The 12,132-nt window shown below is 51.9% G+C and overlaps 1 protein-coding gene and 1 long non-coding RNA gene across 2 annotated transcripts in view; both read right to left on the bottom strand.

Moving 5' to 3' along the window:
• The window catches only part of CRISPLD2 (cysteine rich secretory protein LCCL domain containing 2), a 95,979-nt gene extending 95,343 nt beyond the window's left edge, over positions 1–636 (bottom strand). Inside the window, exon 1 of the mRNA XM_023226883.1 lies at positions 457–636. The gene's annotated coding sequence lies outside the window, so the exon portion shown is untranslated. The remainder of the gene's footprint in view (positions 1–456) is intronic.
• A 9,115-nt stretch (positions 637–9,751) lies between these two features.
• The window catches only part of LOC111552506, a 9,178-nt gene continuing 6,797 nt past the window's right edge, over positions 9,752–12,132 (bottom strand). The window contains exon 3 of the long non-coding RNA XR_002734656.1: positions 9,752–10,003. This is a non-coding gene — a long non-coding RNA (uncharacterized LOC111552506). The remainder of the gene's footprint in view (positions 10,004–12,132) is intronic.

The following is a 12,132-nucleotide window of genomic DNA, read 5'->3' as shown; positions in this document are numbered from 1 at the left end:
CAGCAAACGGCAGCTGAATGCATATGCCACTAGATCACCCTGTTCCTCCAGACATGAGTAGGACACATTCTAATGCCTGCCACATCCATGCCATCAGCTTCCCAGTTATTGACACCCACTACGAACACAGGAATGCAACAAATGCTAGCTCTGCACAAGGAAGGCAAGAGAGTAAACAGCCCCCAAGTAGCAGCATTTTGCACTCAGATCGCGTTGAAGCCCGGCTCTTTGGAGTCCTGGCTGTGAGGTCCTGGGCAAATGAGTTGTCTTCGCTGAGCCTCAGTTTCTCCATCTGCAAAAGGGCCTGTCGCAAAGCTATGTTCCGCGATGCAAGCAGAGCACTCAGTGTGGTGCCCTCACACAGTCAGCCCTGCGAGGTGGCATCTATTCTAGTTATTCCAGCTTCTCGGGAGGGTAACAGTTTGCAAAAGGGAGAGGCATGGAAGTCACACTTACCTCCGCAGGGTTCCAATCACCAGCTCGCTGGCGTCTCCCGCGTCGAGCAGCGGTAGCAGCGGCGACAGCGGGCACAGCAAGCAGACAGCTCAAAGGGGGCGGCTGGAGACGCCCTGGGATGCGAGTGGGTGCCGGGGCTCAGCGCACCGCCTCTTGTAGGCTGCCAGGAGCACGGAGGCCACGCCCCCAGGTGGCTGGCGGCTCTGGTAGGACCGATCAGCACCGGCCCCGCCCCCGACCCCGCCCCGCAGGCTCAGCTGGCTGAAGTAGGCGGGGGCTGTGGCGCGGGCGCCGGGTGGGCGAGGAAGGCGGGGCCGCTGGCCTCCAGGGCCTGCTAGGGACAAGGAGACGCTCAGCTTCCTCGCCACTGGCTACACAAATATAGTTTTCATTGAGCGCTTACTATGCGCCTGGCGCGGTGCCAAGCGCTTTCCACAAGGGGCTTGCAAATTTACCAACCCCAACTCTCTGCAGCTCAACTGGAAAATAGGAATAAGGAGGCGACCTCCTAGGATTTTAGCAAATGAAATCCGCAAGGGCTGGGCGCTGTGAACTGTGGCGCGGTGCAGAGTACACGGTTACGGAGTTGACTCCCACCCTGTACACGTGCTTAGAAAACTTAGGCACACGCTTCCCAATTTGCAGACGAAGAAAGGGAGACTTGTTACCGGATGGTGGCGCTAGCGCAGGAGTCCAGGCTCCGCCCTTTACCTTCAATGACCCCAGGACGCGTTCCCAGGAATCCAGGGAGGTGGAAATCATCCCATTTCACAGATCCAGTAGCTGAGGCTTGGAGAAGAGCGTGCCCGAAGTGCCGTAGCTAGGAGCAGTGCAGTATGTTCATACTTCTTTTGCCCTAAGGCATTTAGCATTCTTAACCTGTGCAGGTATACAGGTAAATCAATTTCGAGCCAGACGAAATCACCTTTGAAACAGGTAAATCCACGTTCCTTAAGAGCTAAGGGACTCCCCCGTGCTCCCCCCTCAGTCACAGAATGTGGACGGGTATGCAGGCACTGTGTGGTGAGCTACTGGGGCCCAAGGGCAGGAGGAGGCCTGTCCGCATTGCTCATCTCCGCACCAAGACACAGGAATTAGCTCCTTCAGTGTTAACTCATTCCCCAAATACCCATCGAGTCGCTCTGTGCCGGGCCCTGTGCTGTGCAGCTGGCACAAGACACCTCTGGGATCTCAGAGTCTGGGGCCCCCAGGAGCCAGGGCACGTGGGAGAAACAAGGATGGGGAATGGGTGGAACAAGGACTACGGAAGGCTGCCTGCGTGATGTGGACTCAAACGGGGAAACCCTGCCTAAGATTTTGGTGCGGCTCAAATGCAGATACAGAATAATGTAGATTGGCCGGGGGCGGTGGCTCACGCCTGCAATCCCAACGCTTTGGGAGTTTGAGGCAGGCAGATCACCTGAGGTCAGGGGTTCAAAACCAGCCTGGCCAACATGGTGAAACTGTCTCTACTAAAAACACAAAAATTAGCCAGGCATGGAGGTGCACGCCTGTAATCCCAGCTACTTGGGAGGCTGAGGCAGGAGAACTGCTTGAACCTGAGAGGCAGAGGTTGCAGTGAACTGAGATTGTACCACTGCACTCTAGCCTGGGAGATAAGAACGAAACTGCCTCTCAAAAGGATAATAATAATGCAGATGTTTTCCGTTATCTTTTTTTCCTCTTTTTGTTTCACTTTTCTCAGTCTTTGAAGCATCATTCTTCAGATGCACTCAATTGGCATGCAGTCATCCAATAATTAAGCACCTACTAATGTTCTGGGCTCTGTTTCAAGCACTGGAGGGCTCAGTGGTGAATAAGACTGTTCCAGAACAACAGTCCTTAGACTGACAAAGGACAAACCCAAGGAGAGAAGAGATCTGTGTTAGCAGATGCCTTCGGGGGCCCGGCACGATGGCTCAGGCCTGTAATCCCAGCACTTTGGGAGGCCAAGGCAGGTGGCTTGAGCTCAGGACCAGCCTGGGCAACATGAAATCCAGTCGCTACGAAAATTAGCCAGCATGGTGGCATGTGCCTGTGGTTCCAGCTACTCGGGAGGCTGAGATGGGAGGATAGCCTGAGCCTGGGAGGTGGAGGTTGTAGTGAGCTGAAATCGAGCCACTGGATTCCAGCCTGGGTGACAGAGCAAGACCCTATCTCAAAACAAAACAAACAAAAAACAACAACAAAACAGATGCTTCTGAGTACCTGACCCCAAAGCATTATACTGCGAAATCCTGCCACCCCCAACAACCCTCCAGGCTGGTACTGTTATTAGCCTCATTTTTCCAATGAGGGAACTGAGCACAGACAGTGTAAGTCACTTCCCTGAGGCCACCCAGCTTCTGAATAGAAGAGCTGGGATTTGAATTCACACTCTCACCCACTTGGCTGCCATTGCCTGTGACCATGAAACCTTGGGTGCAGGGGAATGGAATAAACTGGGTCCCCACTCCATCCCCACTCCAGCAAAGGGGAAGGAAGGCTACACAGAATCAGCCTTTTGATAGGCCCAGCATGTGGATGGGTGGTTGGTAGTTGTCAATAGTGAAATGTTTGCCACTTTGCTAATCCAACCCTCATCTCCTTACAGATCCTTTGTATGGCAACCCTGTGGGCTCCTCGCTGGCCCAGGGTGGCTCTGGGGAGACCTATCCCAGCCCAGACACTCCAAGGACACCATTGGCAGAGCTGTAACCAGAGACCTCTGCTCTGCAAGCTACGATTGCTGTCCGGGCTGGATCACCCACGGGGCAGATTGAGTCCTTAGCTTGCTGGTTTGTGCCATCATTTGGCATCAGGCTCAATGAAAATCCCAGCTCCTCTGCTTCCAAGTTGTTGGCCTTGAGCAAGTCACTTAATGTTTCTGTGTTCCATGCCCCATCTGTGAAATGAATGTGGTCATAATGGCATCTCTGTCTCTGTCTCGGGGCACAAATGGTTAATAGATGGGAAGTCATATATGGCCTGACACACAGAAAGTGTTAGTTAATATCGTTATTATTAGAGCCAGCAAAGCAAAGAGAGAGAGAGGAGTTTAGTGGTGATCAACCTTTCCATCATGTTGCAATCTCAGAATCTAATTTCCAAAAAATAACATTTGAATTTGGAAAAAAAAAAAAAAAAAAAGATGTTTCATAGGCAAGGGGGACCCCTGGGAAGTCCCGGATGGGAGAGCACCAAGTTGTACCAAGGAAAGGAGCAAGATGGCCAGCTCTGTCCCAAGTGCTCCCTGGGAAGCGACTGGTCACCCTTGGACATCCCAGCAAAGCCTCCTATTTGCTACCCAGGCAGGGAGTTAAGTCATGGACAATTTGAGACAAAGGAAAAAAGTCATCCTTCTGGTCACAATGAAGCCCAACCTGGAAAAACGAACAGGAAAGCCTGGTGGGGTCACCCTGGAGAGCCCAGCCCTCTGCCCACTCTCTCTTGGGACCAAGATGGGCCGACAGAAGGACGGCATGCATGTCTGCAGAACAGTGGGTGGGGCCGGCAGTCATAAAAGTTTAATTATGTGATGTAAAGATCAAGGTTTTTCTTTCCTCTCGATGTGATTGCTGTAGGGCTCCGGTCCTCACACCTATTTTTTATTCACCATTTATTTTTATTGGAGGCTCTATGAACTGGACATCAAGGGCAAAGGCCAGAGAGTCCCAGCTTTTCCTTTGTTCCTGCCACACCCATTCAGCAGCCACAGAATGTCACCAGCCCTCAATTTGGCGTCAAAGACCACTAACGAGCCTGGGCAACATGGCGAAACCCCATCTCTACAAAAAATACAAAAATTAGCCAGGCATGGTGGCGCGTGCCTGTAGTCCCAGCTACTCAGGAGGCTGAGGTGGGAGGACTGCTTGAGCTCAGGAGGTCAAGGCTGCAGTAAGCCCTGATTGCACCACTGCACTCTGCACTCCAGCCTGGGCAACAAAGCCAGACCTTGTCTCAAAGGAAAAACAAAACAAAACAAAACCCATTAACAATTTGAGGCAAGGAGACACAGGGGTGCCATTTTGTGATGGGTAATGTGTGATGTGGTGCCATTGTTCTAAGGCTTTTCCAGAAGACTCGGACATCTTACACTGGCAGGCCACTCTTTGGGGGCATTGGAGACCCTACCAGTGGGGAGCTCTGGCGGCGAGGTCTTGATCAACTGCAGTTGCAAGTAACAGAAATCCACTCAAGTCAGCTGAAGCAGAGAAGCGGACTGCTTGGGAGGTTACTGGGTTATTTGGGAACTCAAGGCAAGTAAGACTCTCAGACAACTAGAGTGAGTCCTGGAAAAGCATCAGGCCCTCTGGCAGTACTTTCCATCTATTTCCTCCTTCTCTGGATGTGGCTCCCTCCTCCCTCTGCAGCCAGGCCTCGCCTGTTCCCTGTGGACATGGCCATCCCATCTGCTTGGAGGGTTGCATCTCCTCTGTCCCAGGGCCCAGCTCAGGCTGTGCCTCACCATCTCCCACTTCAACTTCCTACAGAGAGAATCGAATTGTCTGTTGGGAGCAGATGTCCACCTGCAGTGCAACTGAGTGACACCAAGGGATGTTATCAGGCTGCACAAGCATGATGGAATAGTGCCGTGAGCTGGGGGGGTTGATCACAGCAAAGAGTCTGTGCAGTGTCTGTAGACACAGCCAGAAAAAAGCCTCAAATTTAGTGGGACAACAGCTTTGGGAAAATAATCTACATCTAGGACTGAAGCCGACTGTCCCCGTTCCACCCATGTCCTCACAGATCCCAGCCATCTCTGTTAAGACCGACCTGACTTCCAATAGGCACACCTGTGTCTTTGCCGGAGGGCTGCCCCTGGGCGATGAGAACCCACACAGCGCATGAGCATGGTGGCCCATGAGTGCCTAGGATTTAACATCCCCTGGGACAATGGCTAATAACAGCAAATGGGGCTGGGGATATAAATACCCCAGATTTCTCGTCCTTGGCTGGGATGATTCAGAGCTGTTTCCTGGAGTTTCCCAGAGGGATTTTCCAGTTGGCCATGTGGTAGCTGGCTTAATAACCTACACTGTATCAGCTCTCTTCGCTTCCCTGGATCATTTATCCATCTCTTTCCTATGTTTATTGCACCTCTCAGATAAACTACCTGCCCTCAAATCCTCAGCTCAAGGTTAGATTCTGGGAACCCAAACTAAGTTAAGGACCCCAACGTTTGCGAAGAGGTACTTAGGAGTCACTGCTGTTCTCATAGGCTGTCGTGCATTCATCCGTGTAGCCAGCGAATATGTGTTGAGCGTCTGCTGCATGCTTGGTAACTCACTGACAAATGTGGGAGAGAAATAGGAAGGAACCAAGGAAGTCTATGCAGCAATAGGGGAGAGGACTTTTTACAAGGAGAGCTTGGGAAGCCAAAGGCTGAGCTGTGGTATTATCATTATTCATTACTATTTGAGACAGGGTCTCCCTCTGTCACCCAAGCAGAATACAGTGGCATGATCATGGCTCACTGCAGCCTCAACCTCCTGGGCTCAAGCGATCTTCCCACTTCGGCCTCCGAAAGTGCTGGGATTACAGGCATGAGCCTGGTCAGTATTATTTAACTATATAAAAACTATGAGTCATGTAGGAAAAGTGAACACCAAATTCCAGAATATGATGGGCACCCCCTTACTGTTTAAGTAATTTAGGGCAAATTAAAGGAAATTCTTCATCCAACAGCTGACAACAAATTTATCCAACTCGGGTTACCCCACAAGAAGTAATACAGACAGAAAATGTACATAGATTTTTAAAAATAAATTAATGATGAGGGCTGTGAAATGCAAGTTCATTTTTTCCTTCTTTTTGATGACCTTCAATGGAGGACTTTCTTTGGAGCAGGCATTTTGAGGGAAAAGAGATGAGTAAGGCACATGTGAGACAGAGATTTTGATGGAGAGACCCTGGGTGACCGGCAGACACTATTCTCTGGACTAAATGCAGTCACAGAAGGATCCAGGGGGAGGGACAGGCTTCAGGCACGCCTCAGCCCAGGACCTCAAACACAACAGCCATTGTCTCCTGCCCTCTCCTCAGCAACCCTTTCCTCCTGGTTCTACCTAACCATGGCCATATTTCCTCCTGTTACTCTGGGAGGCAGAGAGGATGGCCCCTGGCAGCTATCAACTCAATCTCTCCAGCTCTGTGACCAGCAGGGCTGGCAACACCCAACTTTGCTGCAAATCCAGAAACAAAATCCCAGGGAAAGGCACTGATTGGCTGGCTCGGGTCACATAACCTCTCTGGCAGATGCACCCTGAGTTCCCACTGCCAGTACACGTGTTCCTTGGTATGAGCACTTTCTCTGTGCATGGGAACCTGTGGCAGGCTGGAAGCAACGTGGGTCACGCCACTCAGCAGCAGCCTCGACCAATGATTTCACAGGCATGGGGGCACTTGTGCCCCAGCTCCCTCACCTCTCTGGGGGACCCTGAGGTGTGCTCCACGGTGGCTCCCAGAGTCCCCCGTGGGAATGAGCTCCAGGGGCCCACACTGGTGGCTGACTCCATAGCCCACCCTTGATTGGCTGCCTTTCCCAGCTCACATCCCCACTCTCCCCTGGTATTTCCTGGGATCATCTCTCAAGTAAACTACTTGCACCCACATCCTGTCTCAGAATCTGTTTGGGAGGGAGCCCAACTTGAGACATCCAGCCATTGGAACAAGCACATGGCCATGGCCATGGCCAGGGGATGGGACCTTGTGACTGGCTGGCCTGGGTGACATGCTCCCTGCCAGGGTCACATAATCCGAGTGAGGGAGGAGCAGCTCCCCCAAGGAAGGGGTCTTGGCAGAGAGAAGGACAAGACAGATGAATCTAGAAGGATGCACAGGAGACAGGCTCAGGGCTCTCCGGGCAGAGGATGGTGAGTGCAGACTGGAGGCAGGAAAGCGTGCGTGTGAGAATCCCAGGACGGAGGCAAGGCTGGAGGGTAGATGCCTACAAAGCATTTTAGACTTGAACCTTCACTAGAGTGAAGCCTGCAAAGGAATTTAGACTCCAACCCACGGGGAACAGAGAATGAAGAGCCCCAGAAAGGTGAGACTTCCATTTTGGACAGATCCTGGGGGATCTGCGGGGAGGGTGGCTTGGAGGAAGAGCTCCTGGCATCAAAGAGCATGACATCCCCATCCCCCAGAACAGCATGCTTCCTCTGTGGGTACCTGGCAAGCCCCGGGCTGCCCGGAGAATGGCTTCACCCAGAGAGGCTTCATTTGGTGTGCAGCTCAGGAAGTGGCAGAGACCCTGGCCCGCTGAGGCTGTCTCGGGGACACCGGGACAGCCTACACTATCCGTGTGCTGCTCACTGCCTGAGTAACACACGGGAGGGAACTGGGAATGCCAGGTTCATCACCTATGGAAGCTTTACAGGAATCCTACATCCCATCCTCACGTCAATGCTATGAGGTGGGGTCTGCAGGATCCCCATCTAGTTGAGGAGAAAACCGGGGTTCCAACGCATCAAACAAGTGCCAAGGATGGCACAGCAAGAGTCACCGAGGGAGTGAACCCAGCAGGCTCCAAACCCCGACCTTTTCACAATTTGGTCATGTGGTCATTCATTACTTGTAGGCCAGGTGCAGGCCCTTCTCTCCCAGCACCTCCTGAATCTATTCACGTCCTGCGTTCCAACTGTGAGCTTTCTGCTAGAGATGGACATCTGCTCAGGCAATGAGGTGGTCAGAGGGAGGTGTCCTCTTGAATTCTTTGGTTAGAAAGTACTGGAATATTCATGAAGGCTTTAGCCACAAGGCTTAGGATGGAAAAGCTTTTATGGTTTTAACAGTATAAAAAATTATCCTGGAATGCTCGTGAATCCTTCCTCCGAAGCCAAGGAAAGATCTATAAAAAGTGACGAGGCTGCCAAATCATCAACACCCAGGTGGCAGTTGGTGGCTGCCCTGGGACTCTAACGCCAGCTTCCCCAAGTCTCCATCTCAGTGCCAGGTCCCTTCTACCACAAAAGTCCCCAGCAGTGGCACAGATGGCTCAAGTGACCTCCCAATATCTTATCTGCTTTCTTCCTTAATAACAGGAAGATTCCTGACTTCTAAATGTGTGCAGTCACTCAACTAAAGATGATACTCCCCTGCCTGCCTTGTAGCTTCTCCTGTCCATACAAATAAGTTTTAGCCAAAGAGAAGCGAGTGGGACAGTCGTGTGTGACTTCTAGGACACCTCTTTAAAGGGAGGAGGAGGTGTGTCCTTCATGTTCTCCTTCCTCCTTCCTGCCTGGAATGAGGGTATGATGACTGGAGCAAAGCAGCCACGTTGGACCATGAGGTGCTTTGGGAACAGAAGGTACAAATGGTGGCTCTTGAATCCCTGACACCATAGGTTTCTATACCAGTCCCACTGCCTAGGTCAGACTTCTTCTACATAAGGGAGAGATACATTTCTATCCCCATTTAGGTGAGGGAGACGGGGAATGGTGTTTGTTACCCACAGTGGCTAAACCTGATACACCTTTAGTTTAAAAGTGAAAATAGGCCAGGCATGATGGCTCACACCTGGAATCCCAGCACTTTGGGAGGCTGAGGCAGGAGAATCACTTGAGGCCAGGAATTCAAGAACAGCCCGGGCAACACAGCAAGACCCCATCTCTACACAAAATAAATTAGCTGGATGTGGTGACATGCACCTGTTCCCAGGTAAACTACAGCATTCCTTTCAGACTTCCCAGCTACTCGGAAGACTGAGGTGAGAGGATTGCTTGAGTCTGGGAGGTCGAGGCTGCAGTGAGCTGTGATCCACTGCACTCCAGCCAGGGCAACAGAGCGGAAAAGAAAAATGAAAACGGATGTAATGTTAGAACAAGGGAGTTTCTTTTTTGTTATTGCGTCTTGGCTTTCTTTCCTTTGAATCCTCCGTCTGGCACCTCTTCTACCTTGGGGGAAAACCACAGAACGGAAAGATGATTGCATCTCTACGAGAAGCTGGGGGCGCCACTGCGTGATGTCGTCAGAGACTTTTTGCTCAGGCCGCTTTGTAACCACTACCCCTGGACAGCCCAAGCTCATATCTGAAGCACACCTGGGTTCCCAACATCCCCCGAGTTCCCGCCCCTCTCATTTCTTCATCATCCAAGCTTAGGAGTCAGAGAACCAGGGTGATGACCTGGGAGTGGAAATTCCTCAGAAAAACAGCCCCTGGGCGGCTCCTTTGGCAAATGCTGCGGCTGTGACCACTTTCTCCCCTGGAGGACAATCAGGAGGCTTCTCCAGAGGAGACGGGGCCCTGGGCTTCACATCCAGGGTGCGGTTTCCAGAAGATTCTAAACCTGTCAGGCCAGGAAGAAGGCAGGCCTCTGGATGCTGCAGGTCCTGTAGATGGTGTCCCTGGCTTCAGGGTGTGTACTGGGTCCACTGTGTGAGCCCAGATCCCTGCGCACCAGGCCGGGACAGAATGGAAACTTCTCCCGCCAAGCTCCTGGTGAGGACACGGCAGTACCCACGCTGGGTCCCCAGGTCCCCTGTTGGGCGTGAACCCCAGCTCCAACACTTCCTGGCTTGAGACCTTGGAGACGTGCCTTGGCATCTCTGCACCTCAGTGTTGCATCTGTAAAATGGGAATGATAATAAGACCCCTTCCTAACACTGTGTGCCAGGTGGGCTCACTATTGGAAGTTCTTGTTGTTAGTAATCTCCCTTCCATCTTTGCTCTCTGAGTCATCAACACTGTGGTCTCTATAAACACTATGGCCACTAGCACCCTGCCACGGGTTTCCCCAATCACCCCCACCCCAGAAAAAAAATTCAAATAAGTAGAGTTACTGGTCAAAGCTTGATAAGCAGGTAAATGACAGCATTCCTTTCTCAGGACTGCCATAATGAATCATCCCCAACCGGGTGAACTAAACCAGCAGAAATGTATTCGCTCCTAGTTCCGAAGGCCAGAAGTGACATCAAGATGCTGGCAGGGCTGTGCTCCCTCTGAAGGCTCTAGAGGAAGGTCCTCCCTGCTTCTGCCAGCTTCGGTGGCGACTGCAGACCCCTGGAGTTCCCTGGAGACCCCTGGAGTTCCCTGGAGACCCCTGGAGACCCCTGGAGATCTGTAGAGTTTCCTGCAGGTCCCTGGAGATCCCTGGAGGTCCCTGGCTTCTGGCTGCACCACTCCAGTCTCTGCCCCCTGGGTCACTGCATTTTTCTCCTCCGTATGTGTCTGTGTCCTCTCTTTTTTTTTTATTTGAGATGGAGTCTCGCTCTTGTTGCCCAGGCTGGAGTGCAATGGCACGATCTCAGCTCACAGCAACCTCCACCTCCTGGGTTCAAGCAATTCTTCTGCCTCAGCCTCCTGAGTAGCTGGGATTACAGGCGTGCACCACCACACCCAACTAATTTTGTATTTTTAGTATAGATAGGGTTTCTCCATGTTAGTCAGGCTGGTCTCAAACTCCTGACCTCAGGCAATCCGCCCGCCTCGGCCTCCCAAAGTGCTGGGATTACAGGCTTGAGCCACCATGCCTGGCCTGTGTCTTCTCTTATAGACACACCAGTCATTAGGGCCACCCTAATCCAATGTGACTTCACCTTAACTAAATATTTATCTACAAGGACCCTATTTCCAAAACCATTTTCTGAGGATCCAAGTGGACGTGAATTTTGGGTGGCCAACATCCAACCCAGTACAACGAGTTAAAATAAAATAGGCAAATGCTTGCGCACATAGTAAATATCATTATTAAGGTTTAACTAAAGATTAATTATCACCGATACTAACAAAAATAGGATTTTTATTGCCAGGATAGACAATAACGGGGCATGGCACCCAGCCTCCGCCCTACAGTGACCTCCACCATGAGCTGGCACTTGGTACTTGGGGTGGTGCAGGAATTGAGACAGATAAAAACCCCAGGGATGTGTCCACTTAGGGGAGGGAGGATACACAGCACCTGCCCCCAGCAGAGCTAAGGGCTGGCCCATGGAGGAGGGGCTATCCCTCCCAGCATCCCCTCTGGGTGGAGCGCAGGGCTGGAGCCTGGTGCGGGGGTGGAGCCTGGGGCGGGGGTGGAGCCTGGGGCGGGGCCGGAGCAGTGGAAAGGTTTGTCTCTGTGGGAGGGTGTGGCCATCCAGTGCTCTAGGAACAGTGAAGAAGTAAGGGTCTGAAACAGTCAGACGCCAGGGTGGCCCACATGAGGAGAGGCAGGTGTGTTGAAGGCAGGCGTCAAGAGGACCAGGGATTTGGGATCCCAGTGTCCCAGGGCCAGTCCTTCCCTCAGCTCCCTTCTATGTCTTGCTCTGGAATATTGAGGTGGTTCCATTAGCTCGCCCAGTTGTGGTCTATGTACACTTTTAAAAAAATGGTCTCAGGCCAGGTGCGGTGGCTCACGCCTGTAATCCCAGCACTTTGGGAGGCCGAAGCAGGCAGATCACTTGAGGTCAGGAGTTTGAGACCCACCTGGCCAACATGGCGAAAACCTGTCGCTACTAAAAATACAAAAAATTAGCTGGGTGTGGTGGCACATGATTGGTATTCCAACTACTTTGGAGGCTGAGGCAGGAGAATCTGGGAGGTGGAGGTTGCAGTGACCTGAGATTGCACCACTGCACTGGGCAACAAGAGAGAACCTGGGCAACAAGAGAGAACCTCTCCAGCCTGGGCAACAAGAGAGAACCTCCGCCTCAATAAAAAAAAAAAAAAAAGGAAGGAAGGAAGGAAGGAAGGAAGAAAGAAAGAGAAAGAAAGAG

This window comes from Piliocolobus tephrosceles, chromosome 17 (assembly GCF_002776525.5).
Source record: "Piliocolobus tephrosceles isolate RC106 chromosome 17, ASM277652v3, whole genome shotgun sequence".
NCBI classification, from domain to species: domain Eukaryota; kingdom Metazoa; phylum Chordata; class Mammalia; order Primates; family Cercopithecidae; genus Piliocolobus; species Piliocolobus tephrosceles.
The sequence above is the reverse complement of the archived record's forward strand: the minus strand, read 5'-3'. Positions and strand labels throughout refer to the sequence as shown.